The sequence below is a fragment of the Saimiri boliviensis genome, chromosome 2 (assembly GCF_048565385.1).
Source record: "Saimiri boliviensis isolate mSaiBol1 chromosome 2, mSaiBol1.pri, whole genome shotgun sequence".
Taxonomy (NCBI): Eukaryota; Metazoa; Chordata; class Mammalia; order Primates; family Cebidae; genus Saimiri; species Saimiri boliviensis.
Window position 1 is genome coordinate 195,654,569 of NC_133450.1, and position 17,126 is coordinate 195,671,694.

A 17,126-nucleotide genomic window follows, 5' to 3' on the forward strand; every position below is an offset into this window, starting at 1 on the left:
ATGTAAACCTAGAAATGTGCTATACCACATTAACTGAATGAAGGATAAAAATGATGTGATTACCTCAATGGATGCTTTTTCATTAGAAATTCAAAGCAATAGATTTTAGAAATTAAAACAATTTTGTTGTTCTTTTGAAAGGGAGAAAATGTATAGAACAACCAAGATAAATTTGAAGATATTATAACAAGGGGATAATATGCTATCATTTATTTTAAAAATATAAAAATTTTAGAACACAGTGAAAGGAGAGAAACAGTTCTGAGTGTAGGTAAAAATGTAATAAACTATACATTTATACTTTTTAATTAGTGGGAAAATTACGAAGTATTTCCAAAATTCTTTTGAAATAATTTTTTATTCTTTAATTGAAAAAGTTCTTATATGTTTATTTCAATATAAATGCCAAAAAAGTGTGAGATGGAATAATTTCTTAAGATAAAAAGAAAATCTTGAAAAAATTTAAAGAGACACAATTTTAAAAGATATGTGTGTATCATAAAACGTGCTAAACCATGAAGAAAAATGTTTCAATGATCTTCTTTAATAATACAAATGTCTACAGTTCTAAACAACCTCTAATTTTTTATAATGTAACATATGTACCAGACAGCATTGACTTTATGATATATAAATATCTAATAAAATGTATAAGAAAAATGAGCATCCATAAATAAGCAATTAACAAAAAATATTTGTATATATGTATTTATATTAATTACAAATTAAAATATAGGACTTTTGCATATACATTAATCAGAGATACATTTTTGTTCTGTCTCTGTCAGGTTTTGGTATCAGGATGTTAGCTTCATAGAATGAGTTAGGGAGGTGTCCCTCCTCCTCAATATTGAGAATAGTTTCAGTAGGATTGATTCTAGCTCTACTTTCTACATCTGTTAGAACTAGGCTATGGATCCACCTGTTTTAGAGATTTTTTTTGCTTGGTAGAATTTTATTTCTGATGCAATTTCAGAATTCATTATTAATCTGTTCAGGATTTTAGTATCTTACTGGTTCAATTTTGGGATGTTTTATATTTCCAGGATTTATTCATTTTCCCTAGATTGTCATTTTGTGGGCAGAGAGATGTTTATAGTCATCTCTGAGGATCATTTGTACTTCTTTGAGATTGGTCGTAATGTCATCTTTGTCATTTTTATTGGGCTTATTAGGATCTTTTCTTTGTTAATCTTGCTAGGAGTCTATCAATTTTGTTTATCCTTACAAAGAACCAATTACCTTTCATTGATCTTTTGTATGGATTTTTGACAATCCTCAACACAACACTAGCCATTCAAATCCAGGAACATATCGAAAAGTTAATTCACCGCAATCAAGTAGGCATTATTTCTAGGATCCAAGGTAGGTTCAACATATACGAATCAGTAATTTATATAATTCACTACATAAGTAGAATTAAAGAGAAAAACCATATGATCATCTCAACAGATACAGAAAAAGCTTACAATAAAATCCAACATCCTTCACAATAAAAGCCCTCAACAAACTGGGCAATAAAGGAATATGCTTCAAAATAATGAGTCATCTATGACAAATCCACAACCAAAACTATACTGAATGAGTAAAAGCTGAAAGTATTCCTCTTGAGAACTGGAACAAAACAAAAATACCATCACTGCTCCTACAGAGTATAGTACTAGAAATCTTAGAGCAATCAGGCAAGAGCAAGAAAGAAAAGGCATCCAAACAGAAAAACAAACAAGAAAATAAGAAACTACTTCCCTTTGCTGAATATGATTCTACACTTAGAAAACCCTGAAGGTAACCAGAAGGCTCCTTTAACTGATAAATTGGTTTAGGAAAGTTTCAGCATACAAAAATCAATGTAGAAATATCAGCAGCATTTCTATACACCAATGATTCTCAAGCTGAGAGCCAAATGAAAAACACAATTCCATTTACAATAGCAACAACAAACAAACAAACAAACAAACAAACAAAAACAAGGAGAACTACAAAACTCTTCTGAAAGAAATAGAGCTGAAGCAAACAAAGAGAAAACAATTCCACGCTCATAGACTATTGGAATCAGTATTATTAAAATGACCACACTAACCAAATAAATATACATATTCAGTGTAATTCCCATCAAACTAATTATGTGTTTTTCACAGAGTTAGAGAAAAACCATTCTAAAATTTATATGGGACCAAAAACTAGCCCAAACTGTGCAAGCAACTGTAAGCCAAAATAATAAAATCAGAAGCATCACTTTACTAACTTCAAATTATACTACAAGGCTATAGTAACCAAACCAGCATGGTACTGGTATAAGAATAGACATATAGACCAATGGAGCAGCCTACAAAACCTAGAAATAAAGTTGCACATCTACAACCATCTGATCTTCGACAAAGTCAACAAAAATACACAATAAGGAAATAACTTTTTATACAATACATAGTGTTGGGATAACTGGCTATCCATAAGCAGAAGAATCAAACTGAACTCCTGCCTATCATCATACACGAAGATGAACTCAAATGACCTCAACCTATAAAAATCCTAGTAGAAAACCTAGAAAATACCCTTCTTAACATTGGCTTTAGCAAATAATTTATGGCTAAGTCCATAAAAGCAATTTCAACTAAAACAAGAAAATGACAAGTGGGACCTAACTTAACTAAAGAGCTTCTGCACAATAAGAGAAACTATAAAATGAGTAAATAGCCTATGGAATCAGAGAAAATGCTCACAAACTATGCATCTGACAAAGGCCTAATTTCCAGATCTTAAATCAACAAGCAAAAAATGAAAAATCCCATTAAAAAGGGGGCAAAGGACATGAACAGACACTTCTCAAAAGAAGACATACAGTGGCCACTATATATATATACATATATATATATGTATATATATATATATATATATACACGTATATATATATATATATACACACACACATATATATACATATATATATACACGTATATATATATATATATATATATATATATATATATACATATATATATATGTATCTCCTCTCATTATCACAAATAATCAAAGAAACACAACTCAAAACCACAATGGATATCATCTCACACCAGTCAGAATGGCTTTTTTAAAAAAGTCAAAAATAACAAATGTTGGCAGGGTACGAGAAAAGGAACACTTATCTACTATTGGTGGGAATGTAAATCAGCCACTGTGAAGAGAAGTTTGAGGCTTTCTCAAAGAACTTAAAAGAGAACTACCGTTGGACCCAGGAACCCATTACTGTATACATACCCCAAGGAAAAGAAAGCATTCTACCAAAAAGACACATGCCCATGTTCATCACAGCACTATTCACAATAGCAAGGACATTGCACCAACCCAGATGCCCATCAACAGTGGAATAAGGAAAATATGAGATTATATATATATAATACACATACACACACAATGGAATACTATGCAGCCACAGAAAATAACAAAATCATATCCTTTGCCAAACAGAGACACCAGGAAACACCAAACCTGCCAAAACCCTGCCCTCAGACCTCTAGCATCTGGAACTATGAGAAAGTAAATTCTGTTGTTTTAAGTCACCAGGCTATGGTTTTGTTATGGCAGCCTTAGCAAATACTATTTCATTTTTTAAAAAAGTCAAATTTCATTTTTTTCATCAGGAGTACATGTACAGGTTTTTTACAAAGGCATATTGCATGATGCTGGGGTTTTGAGTATGATTGAACCCATCACCCAGGAAGAGAGGACAGCACTCACTAGACTGTTTTTCAGTCCTTATCTCTTTCTTTTCCTTCTTTCTCTTTTATTCTCTGGTGTCTATTGTTCCCATCTTTATGTCCATGTGTACCAAATGTTTAACAGTGAGAATATGTGGTATTTGTTTTTTCTTGTTTCTGTTAGTTCAGTTAGAATAATGGTCTCCCTGATTCATGTTGTGCAAAGGATATGACTTTGTTATAATTAGTTTACATAACTGATGTATAATACATTGGACTAAACTCCATACAGTCTTTACAGCCAGATTAGAAGAGAATACTTACTGATTCATAAAACAGATGTGTAAAAAATTCCAGTTAATAAACAATAAGAAGTTCTAAACTGATAACATATATGTATATGCTTTTCTTTCTGTAGCAGGGGGTAAGATGGATTTCTGCTATTTTGGTGGTATATTTTTATATTTTTGCCTCTGTCTATTTTTGTGTTTCCACATTTGCTTTACAGAACAAACATCACTTTCTTTAATTCAAAAATAACAATTAACATTATCAATAAGGGAATATGAAACAGAGTAAGAAAAGAAAAATTATTTGCATCATTCTCATCAGAATATTCATCAAGTATTTCCTACTAAACAAACAATTAGGTATTGACAGATATCATATGAAAATATCATTCAAGGCCAGGCACAGTGATTTGTGTTTTTAATCCCTGCACTTTGGGAGGCCAAGGGGAGTGAATCATGTGAGACCAGAAGTTGGAGACCAGCATGGACGACATGGTAAAACCCTGTGTCTACTAAAAAATAAAAAAACAGATGTACCTGTAGTGACACCTACTTGGGAGGCTGAGGCAGGAGAATCGCTTGAACATGGGAAGCAGAAGTTGAAGTAAGCCGAGATTGCACATGTGCCCCCCAGCCTGGGCAACAGAGCAAGACTCTGTCTCAAAAAAATAAAGAAAAAAGCATTCAAGGATCTTCTAAGTCTTGATTTATATTTAAGACATAACCTAAAATTTATGAAAATTTGCAAATATCACACATATCAAAATAGATTAAAAACTTCAGAATATTTTACATTGCCTACTTTTTGATAGGTTTGCTAGGCAGGAATTATTAAAACATTTGTTTCATATTGCAACATGTTTTTTAAAAATACAAAATTAAATATAAAATCAAGAATAGCCAATTTTATTCTCCTTCTATCCCCTTTCTTCTCATTTATCTGCTATACTAAAGCAATCTAGGACTTTTCAAGTCTTACACAACTTTAAAATTGAGATGTAACGAAATCACTATTTTAGGTAGACAATTCACTGGTTTATAGTAACTTAACAGACTTGTGAAACCATGACCAATCTAATTCCCAAACATGTTCAACACCTTCCCCAAAAAATCTCTCTATCTATTAGCAGTCATCTTTCACTCCTAGTCCCTGGTAACCAATAGTAGACGTATTCTTCACAAATTTGCCTATTTGGAACATTTCCTATAAAATGGAATTATGCAGCATATGGCCTTCATTCACTTAACATAATGTTTTCAATGTTTATTCATACTGTATCATGTATTAGTATTCGTTCCTTTTTATATCTGAATAATGTTCATGTATGGATATACCACACATATTTAATCATTTATCAATTGATGAATATTTGTGTTGGTACAAGTATTTGGCTATTATAACACAACTACTAAAAAAAGAAAGAAAAAATAAGATTTTCTATTTCATGTGTCTCGAGACAAACATGAACACACTGATGTCTGTTGGTAGTCTGATTGAGAATACATTAAATTTACAGATGTATTTAAAAAAAAAAAATCTTCACAATGTTGAAACTTCCTTAATCTTTTATTTTTCCCACAGCTGTTCTACTTCTGATGTATTTACTTTGATAACACAATTTGTTAGCTGAGTTTTACACCCCACTTTTCTCAAAATGGAAACAAGTTACGATGTTTCCAAATGCTGTCTCACAGTCTTCAAGCTTGGGGAAAAATATGATTAATATTCAGTTATGTGTTCCTCCTGTATTTTTAAACCTGGTTTTATTCGTTTCCAGAATTAACTGTTCATACATGTATTTCTAATAGTACCTTTGTTACTCAAGATTCTCATTCTGCTAGATGCCTGTGAGTTTCTTTATGATTCATGTTCAGTAATGAAGCCACTTCAAAATTGACTGGACCACAATTATTCCTGGGCAATATTCCTATTTACGTCATTTGATCTGTAAGTTTGACTTTTCTTGTCTTTCATGAGAATTTTCCTAGATTACCTCTTTTTAACCCTTTATTTTACTGTTACATTTTCACTTAGATATCTTTTATTCTTATTTTGATAACATCTATGTATCTCTTGTAGTATCATCTTCCTTTAATTGATACTTTGTCCCCATCTTTCGCTGTGATGAGATCAGTGCCTATTACTATAACCTGTCACTGTTTTCAGTGAACACCTATTGACTTCTGTGCTCCTCTTGTTCTTAGGTCACTCAGGGGTTGTTGGCCTTCCTCTGCCTCTTCGCACATGGGTATGTGCATGGCTTGTGAGTACTAGTACTTTTTCCTATAGTTGTATTTTGGAAGTTCATAGTCGTTTCCTGATTGTTTGATTTAACCTAATTCCCTTTCTTTAAGTAGGAAATATTTCTTTTTTCTTCACTATGAAAAAAAGGTCACTTGTTTACTTGATTAAGCAGAAATAAAATAAGCATCACAGGAACAATTTTAAAGTCCAAAGAGACCCCAACTTTGTTTCAAGGCCGTAGTAGCTGATACAGCATCTGTTCACTACCTTCCTCAGTCTTCTTTGTGAACCACAGTGACACCTTCGGAAGTCTGTTAGCTAACACAGGTGGTTTTTTTTTTTTTTTTTTTTTAAATACTTTTGCATTGATTGTTCACCCGCTGTTTGCCTGTCATATGTCAGAAGTGGCCTGCGATAGTAACATTTCAGATTCAGGTGAAAGCCAGAAGTGAAAAACAAACAAAAATCAACTTTTGCTTAAAGGTTTGTGGGAAAAGCTTCATTCCACCCATTCACTGAATTGATGGGATTCACGCCACCACAGCAATGGCTATTTACAAGTATCAAAGGCAGTCAGCACTAAGGAAACAAGTATCAGGGAAACTAACACACAAGAAAAAGAAAGATGGCAGTTAACAGGGCAGACTGGCTTGTAGCATGGTTTCTGTGTCCAGGAAGAGTTAGTCTGATAGTGCATATTCCCTCATATCTTGTCTGTCTTAGGCAATACAAATTAAGAGACTTAACCTGGTTATTTTAACATGAGGCCACATGCCCATGTTAATACTCCCAATTCTGTGCTTTTCTTAAATAGAAAAATAAAAGTCCACTGGGACATTGCTCTACCATTAAAAATTAAAGTATTTTTGATGACTGGGGACTGGGCTCGCAAGATTTATAAAATATAGTTACAACCCTCCCGCCCATCCAAGTATACCTAACAGGCTAGTTAAAAATAACATTCCTCACCTGCCGCCCCTCCCCTTGCATTGATTTTAGGAGAAAAGGGAAAGAAAGAAATCTTATTACCCTAAAAACAAAAATAAATGTTGAAACAAGAAAGTTCTCTATCCTCATATTGCAGGGTGTGTGATTGGGCTGTGGCTGTCTGTTTTGGTGCCCCACAGCTCAAACCTTTAAGGGGAGCAGACAGGTGGGCAAGTCCTTGGGAGCATTGGCTGTAATCTCATGGCAGCATCTAGGGCTGCATGTTACAGCTCTTGAAGGCCCAGTGGGTGTGTGTCACAGTGTCCTCTTTCAGCTTAGTTGTCTGCAGGCAGCTTGTGCTAATCAGCTCAATTGGACCTGCTGTCTTTTTGCAAGGATAGAAGGCTTTCTTTATCTCCAAGTTCATGCTCTAGTATACTGAGAAAACTCATCACACTTGGGTTTGGAGAATGAGTGCAGGGTTTTACTGAGTGGTGGAAAAGGCTCTCAGCAGATGGATGGGATGTCAGAAGGGGGATGGAGTGGGAAAGTAATCTTCCCCTGGAGCTGGGCCTCTCAGTGGCCTGGCTCTCCTTTCACTGCCCTTGGCTCCACATTGTTCCATCATCAATTCCCTTCAGGTGTCTGCTGGTGTGCTCTTCTGCCTGTGTGTTCCTCTCAACATCCACCCATTGTGTGTGCCCCTACTAGCGTCTCGGGGTTTGTATAGTCACAGGATGCGGGTCATGGCAGGCCAGACTGGTTTTTGAAAATGCAACATTTGAGTGTGAAAGCAAGAGTGCCTGTCTTCACTTAGGTCTGCTCACCCAGGCCCGAGGGTGGAGCCCTTGCCAAGGACCCTGCCCTTCTCTACCCAGCACTTCCCTGCCCACCTCCACTATCAATGTGAAAAATCTTCCTCTGAAGAAACACAACTACACAGACTGCTAGAAACATAGAGAACTATCACAGAGCTGGTTATTTAAGCAAAGTAAATACTTTGCTACATACATCCATATTCAGTCAGCATCTCTCCATGATAGAGTTTTGAGTTTGTAAGTTAATACAATCATTAAGAGAAGGTCTAAGATTATGTGGATATAAAATACTTTCAGAATCATTAGTGATTAAATGATGATAGAAAAGATTCCACTAGGTGAGCATGTTAAGCCATAATATCGATTTTAGAAATAGGTATCTTCGAGATGTTAGTATTTTTTTCACCATGACGCTTATAAATCCAACTCATGATAATGACAGTGTTCTTAAGATCGTCTGGTCTTCTAACTAAACCAAAAATTAATTAGGGAATAAGAGAGACAGGAGGTTAATACAATTTTTCCTGGGAATGTGCTTCTCAACTTTGTCTTGTATTTAATAAACAAAGAAGAAAAAAAAAAAAACCTTCATGTAACTATTAGTAGAAAAAAAATGAAACAGCAAACAAAAGGCACCACACACTTCTCCAGTCACTGCTCAGTAAAACCAGTGATTGTTCCAATATCATGGTGTTGAACATCGTGCTGGGTCCAGAAAGCTACAAATACAATCAAGAAGTCAAAGCCTTCTTATTCCCTTCAAATATCTGATCCTTCCAACTAGATCCTTACAATTGCTCCTAAAAGAGATTTCTTTGCAGACATTCAAAATATAGATAAAATATTTTACTCTTGTAGAACAAAAGACACCTAGAGGCTTTTGTTTGTAGTTAAGTATTCCAGTGGGCCAGATTAACCAGTAGTTTTATAATATTGAACAACATGATAATAATATGCATAATTCTTTTGGGTCGGGGTGGGGGGAAACCGAATTGTTAAGAACTGATTGGATTTATGATTACAGTTGCCTCCCATTTTTCTCTTTCAAAGTTAATCAAACATTTTTCCTGGGAGAAATAAGCTCTAGAATTATGACAACGTTTCTTCTCGAGGTAGCTTCCTGCTCCCACGCAATTCCCAATAGATTAATACTACTCTTTTTGAGACCTGTCAGATGCTAACAGGAAGTAGATTCCTCATCATAAGTGAGGCAGAAACTCAACAAAAATAGTCACTGTGGTCTGAAGTGCTATGTCCTGTGACCCTGGCCTGCAGGATATCAGAGAAAACTGTAGAGCTCAGAAGGGCCTGGTTGTATGATATCACCTATAAGAGTTGGACTTTTATGCAGCCCCAGACTGTTGGAAACTCATTAAGAGTTAAATGGAAAATCTTAAAACCTACCATCACTTCTGACTTCCCAGAATACATCTTTCACTCTTGAAAGATAGGTTTTCTGTTGTTGTTATTACACAACTGTAATTGAAAAATTACCTATGGTTAACTTTTTGAAGAAGGCAGAAGGTGTTTTAGTTGTCAATGTTGCAGTTGCTTTAAAGTTTTCTCTTTTCCTTTTTTATACTTTGGTTCATGATGATGTCACTGGAAATAAAATTTTAAGGCTTGGCACAGTGGCTCACACCTGTAATCCCAGCACCTTGGAAGACCAAGGCAGGTGGATCACTGGAGATCAGGAGTTCCAGACTAGCCTAGCCAGCATGGTGAAACTCTGTCTCAACTAAAAATACAAAAATTAGCTGGGAATGGTGGCATCTGCCTGTAATCCCAGCTACCTGGGAGGCTGAAGCAGGAGAATCATTTATACCTGGGAGGCAGAGGTTTTAGTGAGCCAAGATTGTGCCACTGCACTGCAGCCTGGGCAACAAAGCAAGATCTGTCTTAAAAAAAAAAAAAAAAAAAAAAAGATTTTTAACAATTCATTGTGCTCCTTAAAACAGGGGATGGTTTCTAAGCAATTCTGAAAACAGTCTCAGATTATTTCTTCCATCCCCATTCTATTCTCTGCTTACATATTTAATTAAACAGTGTTAGTGCTTCTCCTTTGGTAATCAATTTATCCCAATTTCTCTCATAGTTTCTGATTCTGTCTCTCTGAGCTGCATTCTTTTTTTTAAATTTATCATTTAATTCTTACTACCTCATACTCCTCTCAAAATGTACTACTTTCTCATAAATGTAGCTTATCTATCATAGAATGCATCACTGAATTTTATATTTTACTGATTGCATTATTTTTAAAAAAATATGTCATTTTGATACATTTTTTCATACACTTCAAATGTTGTCCATTATTTAAATAATTTAAATATACTGATCTTGCATACTGCTTCTTAATAGTTCACTATCTGCTCTCTGTGTATGTTAAGCTTTTTTTTCACAGTTTCTCTCAAATCTTATGGGAAGCTATTTCCTCAGCTGTTTATTAAGTGTAAAAATGAGCTATATGTTTGAGCTTGAACTTTAGGTATCTGTTTGCTGTTCCATTTGTTATTGACCTTTACGTTTAGAATACTACTTGTATTACTATTTAGTGATTTATTAATTTTAGACATTTAACTCGATCTCCCATGGTGGGTAATACAAAGTTGGCTGTCTAGCCAGTTCCATTTTTATCCAACAATCATTAAAAAATAATTAGATTTTAATTTATATTGAATTTACTTTCTGGATTTACATTATTATGACTTACTCACTATTGATTTGAGTATCCCTGATTTATAAAATGTGTGTTTGTTGTCCTTACACTTTAAATATTCTATTTTAATCACTGGTGTTCTGAAATGTCATATCAAAGCATGAGAGATGCTAGACTCTGTGAAGAATTTTTTTTTTTTTTTTTAAACAGAGAATTCTACTGAAGTCAAGAAATAACGGAATGAAGGAAGTGGCTAAAAGTGTATGTTCTGTGAAGACTGGAGACAATGGAGAAGCTGTTGATACAGTAAACAAAACAAAACAGAAAACCAGGCAAATGAAAGAGCTGTCTGCTCTGGTAAAGCATCACCATCTGGGTGGGAGAAAGATGTGTGTCATGAGCCAAGGCTAATTCATTTGAATCAGCAGTACAATGTGTGAGAATACGGTAAGGAAATGACTCAGTGCTTAACTTCGGCATTTTATACTCTTAATAAAAAATACTATTAGAATTATAACTGTTATATGCCTTCCTAATGAGAAAATACACACAAAGACACACACAGATGCACATACAAACATATATAATCAATAAAAGTGACTGTATTATTTCCTTTTAAAAATATTGAAAGGTCAATAGCAATTTCAGTGAAAAACTAGAAAATAGATTTAAAAATCAGAAAATCTTCATAAAGAGAATAACCTGTGGTATGATTAAAAACAAAGGTTTGTTGTTTTATGATACATAACTCAAAATGCTTTTCCTAACAAGTAGAAAACTAGGTTAAAAGTAGGAGACCTCCATTCCTCCAGATGAGTTATGTGTTAGTCTGAAGTAAGAAGTATGGAAAGCCTAATTGCTCCATATGATATAAAGCAAGAAGAGTTTAAACTGTTGGAGGGAAGATGGGGAGAGGGAAAGGGAGGGGGAGGGGGAGGGGAGGGGGAGGGAACGAGAGAGAGGCAGAGAGCAGCACAAAACGAACTTGAGAAGAAAACAATGGAAAAGAGATGACCTTTCCACTGTTTGCCAAGGACTGTACTGTGCATTTCTCACTGTCACTCTTACAGTATTTTTATATGACTTATGATCTTTATTGAATATTTTGTGTGTTTGAAAATAGAAACTTTGAAAGCAAATTAGTAGCTATCAGATGTCTGTATCTGAGTCAGTGGTTCTGAAACAGTAGAATTTTGCCCCCCTGGAGAACGTCTGAGAATGTCTTGGGGTTCTGTTGGTTGTCACAATAGGGTGACAGGGAGTGCTGTGGCATTTAGTCTATGTTTATCAGGGATGACTAGAGGGAGGGCAGGAGGGAGGGAGGGAGGGAAAAACTTATCTGATGCAAAATGTCAATAGTGATAATGTGGATAAAATCTGGCCCAAATTATTGCATGTAAAAGCAAAACTATTATACAGAAAAGCAAGTTATGAACAAAGGAGGTTCCTGGTATAAGAAAACAAGTTAGCAAAAATTCCTCAGAATTCTGCATATACATAAAACTCAAAGAACTAAGAGATATCCTGACCTATCCTCAAAGGATGTGAGTTTACCAAGTTCCAGGACAGACATTTCTCCAAGGATATATCAGTTTTTCTCTAGGAAAAAAAAAGTTAGTCATACATGTATTAATTTTAGAGCCAAAGAGATTAGGAAACAAATAATCAACTCCAAAGAGCCTCTTGATTTTTACTCTCTAATAGCAATGGGAAGACATGTATGAACTAATGACTTGAGAAATCCCAGTAAAGCAGATGGGGATCTGCATGGTTTATGGCTTCAGTAAGCAGGGATTTACTCATACCACTAGCATGCTGACTGTTTAAGATATAGGACTACCATGCTTTAAAGAGCAGTTTCCTGATGAAACAAAATACTCACCTGGACAGAGAACCTCAGTCGCAGCCCCAGGTCTGTCTGTTCATCAACACTGTCCCCAGACAGCTTGGATTCTAGGATCTCTGAAGCTCATCACAAGTACACCCTCCCAAACCTAAACCAGGAAGAAGTTGAAACCCTGAATAGACCAGTAACAAGGGCTGAAGTTGAGGCAGCAATTAATAGCTTACCAACTAAAGAAAGCCCAGTTGCAGATGAGTTCACAGCAGAATTCTATGAGACATACAAAGAGGAGCTAGTACCACTCCTTCTGAAACGATTCCAAACAATCAAAGAGGGAATCCTCCCCAAATCATTTCATGAGACCAGACATCATCCTGATACCAAAACCCATCAGAAACTCAACAAGAAAAGAAAACCTCAGGCCAATATCCATGATGAACATAGATGCAAAAATCTTCAATAAAATGCTGGTAAACTGATTGCAACTGCACATCAAAAAGCTTAACCATTGTGATCAAGTAGGCTTCATCCTGGGGATGCAAGGCTGGTTCAACATATGCAAGTCTATAAATATAATTTACCACATAAACAGAACCAAAGACAAAAACCATGATTATCTCAATAGATGCAGAGAAGGCATTTGACAAATTCAACAGCCCTTTATGCTAAAAACTCTCAATAACTAGGTATTGATGGAACATATCTCAAAATAATAAGTTATTTATGACAAACCCACAGCCAATATCATACTGAATGGGCAAAAACTGGAAGCATTCCTTTTGAAATCTGGCACTAGAAAAGGATGCCCTCTGTTACCACTCCTATTCTATATAGTATTGGAAGTTCAAGCCAGAGCAATCAGGCAAGAAAAAGAAATAAAGGATATTCAGTCAGGAAAGGAAGAAGTGAAAATGTCTCTATTTTCAGATGACATGATTGTATATTTAGAAGACCCTATCGTCTCCACCCAAAATCTCCTTAACTGATAAGCAACTTCAACAAAGTCTCAGAATACAAAATCAACGTGCAAAAATCATGAGCATTCCTATACATCAATAACAGACTTAAAGAGAGCCAAATGAAGAACAAACTGCCATTCACAATTGCTACAAAGAGAATAAAATACCTAGGAATGCAACTAACAAAGGATGTAAAGGAACTCTTCAAGAACAACAAACCACTGCTCAACAAAATAAGAGAAGACACAAACAGATGGAGAAACATTCCATGGTCATGGTTAAGAAGAATCAGTATCATGAAAATGGCCATACTGCCCAAAGTAATTTATAGATTCAATGCTATCCCCATCAAGTTACCAATGACTCTCTTCACAGAACTGGAAAAAACTACCTTAAAGTTCATATGGGACCAAAAGGGAGCCTGCATAGCCAAGTCAATTCTAAGCAAAAAGAACAAAGCTGGAGGCATCACACTACCTGACTTCAAACTATAATACAAGGCTACAGTAATCAAAACAGCATGGTACTGGTACCAAAACAGAGATATAGACCAATAGAACAGAACAGAGGCCTCAGAAATGTCACCACACATCTACAACCATCTGATCTTTGACAAATCTGACAAGAATAAGCAATGGGGAAAGGAGTCCCTGTTTAATAAATGGTGTTGGGAAAAGTTTCTAATCATGTGCAGAAAGCAGGAACTGGACTCCTTCCTGACACCTTACACTAAAATTAACTCCACATGGATTAAAGACTTAAACATCAGACCTGCCGGGCGCGGTGGCTCAAGCCTGTAATCCCAGCACTTTGGGAGGCCGAGGCGGGTGGATCACAAGTTTGAGAGATCGAGACCAACCTGGTCAACATGGTGAAACCCCGTCCCTACTAAACATACAAAAAATTAGCTGGGCATGGTGGTGCGTGCCTATAATCCCAGCTACTCAGGAGGCTGAGGCAGGAGAATTGCCTGAACCCAGGAGGCGGAGGTTGCAGTGAGCCGAGATCGCGCGATTGCACTCCAGCCTGGGTAACAAGAACGAAACTCCATCTCAGAAAAAAAAAAAATATTAAAAAAAAAAAAAAAAAAAAAAGCATCAGACCTTACACTATAAAAACCCTAGAAGAAAACCTAGGGAAAACCATTCAGGACATAGGCAAGGACTTCATGACTAAAACACCAAAAGCATTGGCAACAAAAGCCAAAATAAATAAATGGGATCTAATTAAACTCCAGAGCTTCTGCACAGCAAAAGAAACAATGATTAGAGTGAACTGGTAACAAACAGAATGGAAAGACATTTTTGCAAGCTACCCATCTGACAAAGGACTTATATCCAAAATCTACAAAGAACTAAAACACATTTACAAGAAAAATCAACTGCATTCAAAGATAGGCAAAGGATATGAACAGACACTTTTCAAAAGAAGACATATACGAGGCAACAAACATATGAAAAAATGCTCATCATCACTGGTCATTAGAGAAATGCAAATCAAAACTAAATTGAGATAACATCTCATGCTAGTTAGAATGGCGATCATTAAAAAATCTGGAGACAACAGATGCTGGAGAGGATGTGGAGAAATAGGAACACTTTCACACTGTTGGTGGGAGTGTAAATTAGTTCAACTGTTGTGGAAGACAGTGTGGCAATTCCTCAAGGACCTAGAAATAGAAATTCCATTTGACCCAGCAATCCTATTAATGTGCATTTATCCAAAAGATTATAAATCATTTTATTATAAGGACACATGCACAGGTATGTTCATTGCAACACTGTTTACAATAGCAAAGACCTGGAACCAACCCAAATGTCCATTGATGATAAACTGGACAGGGAAAATGTGACATACATTCACCATAGAATACTATGCAGCCATAAAAAATGATGAGTTCATGTCCTTTGTAGGGACATGGATGAAACTGTAAACCATTATTCTCAGCAAACTGACACAAGAACAGAAAATCAAATACCACATGTTCTTACTCATAGGTGGGTGGTGTACAATGAGAACACATGGACACAGGGAGGGAAGCATCACACACTGAGGCCTGTGAGGGGAACTAGGGGAGGGATAATATGGAGAGAAATGCCAGATACAGGTTATGGGGATGGAGGCAGCAAACAACATTGCCATGTCTGTACCTATGCAAGAATCCTGCATGTTCTTTACATGTACCCCAGAACCTAAAATGCACTACACACACACACACACACACACACACACACACACACACACACAGACATGAAAAAAAAAATAGTTAAATTAGTACCAGCCACTGGGCTAACCCAGGGTCCAGGTGAGGATAAAGCTGATAGGATGGACTGTAGGGATCGTGACGCTCCTGGGCACATATAAGAACTCAGTGTGATTTCCACAAATAAAGGAGGACTTAGGCAGAGTTTTCCAGCAAACACTGAAAGTCAGTACAAGGAAGATGTCCAGGCTGAAAAGGAGTTTTTAGATTGAATTCCTGAGTCTATCCCTCCTGTATAGGTGAAGGTAAGGGGAAAATGCAGCTTCACACATCATCAGATAGACTCCGCGGGACAGAGTAATGCTTGCAGGTATACATATACTGAAATTTATGAGAGATATCATAGTAAAGCTGTCAGATTCAGTGATTAGTCGGTCTGTCTGACTGATTTGCCTTCTAGGGAAATTCCATCTGGAGCCAACATACTCAGGCTTGAACTAAGGAAGCCAGGCTCCTCAGGCTACTTTCTGTGTTAAGCAAGGCTTTGCTCTGGAGTACATTTTTGAAGGAAGCTGAAACTTCACCTTTTATCCCTTCCAAGAAAGAATATCTCCAGAAAATCTGCATATAATTGTACATTAATAACACCAATGCTGGCAATTCTCTGTAGAGGATGGTCTCTCTTTTTAACATTTTCATTTTTATACATTTCTAATATTAAATCATTTTTAACATTTTAAATTGATAAAATTGTATGTATTTACCTTGTAAAAGGTATTTTGAAGCAGATATACATTGTGAAGTGACCAAATCTAGCCAATCAACATATGTATGACCTCACATAGTTATCATTTTTATCACGAGAACTCCTTATGTCTACTCTCACAGCATTTTTCAAGAATACACTGTAGTATTAACTCTAGCCACCATTTTTCATAATAGATCTCTTGACCATTGAGGAGTCCTTAAAAGAATTTAAGAAGAGACTTGCCTTTATCCACATTTGGTTGCAGAAAATTCACCTCCACACAGCATTATGGGCAGTATATCCCTAAAGACTAAGTCTAAATGCATGGAGACCTCTAGACTCTAGTAATAGCAGACTATAGACATTTATCTAAAACCAAAGTCATGTTTTTGCTAATGACAGGATCTCATTCTTTTTTATGGCTGAATAGTACTCCATTGTGTATCAGTACCACGTTTTCTTTATGTCCAGAAATAAATCACTAGAAGTAGAAATAGAGAATGGCAAAATGAAAAGGCAAGAAATTCCAGTTACATGTTGCCAAATCCATTTTTAAAGGCTCTAAGTCTTTTTTTTTTTTAAATTGCATTTTAGGTTTTGGGGTACATGTGAAGAACATGCAAGATTGTTGCACATGTACACACGTGACAGTGTGATTTGCTGCCTTCCTCCCCATCACCTATATCTGGCATTTCTCCCCGTGCTGTCTCTCCCCAACTCCCCACACCCTGCTGTCTTTCCC

The 17,126-nt window shown here is 35.9% G+C and overlaps 1 long non-coding RNA gene across 1 annotated transcript; it reads left to right on the top strand.

Annotated features, from left to right (window-relative positions):
- The first annotated feature begins 3,066 nt into the window (after positions 1–3,066).
- LOC141582877 (uncharacterized) lies at positions 3,067–11,503 on the top strand. Its single transcript, XR_012515784.1, has 3 exons — positions 3,067–5,933; positions 6,191–6,249; positions 10,842–11,503. It is a non-coding gene; the product is annotated as an uncharacterized LOC141582877 (long non-coding RNA).
- The last annotated feature ends 5,623 nt before the right edge of the window (positions 11,504–17,126 follow it).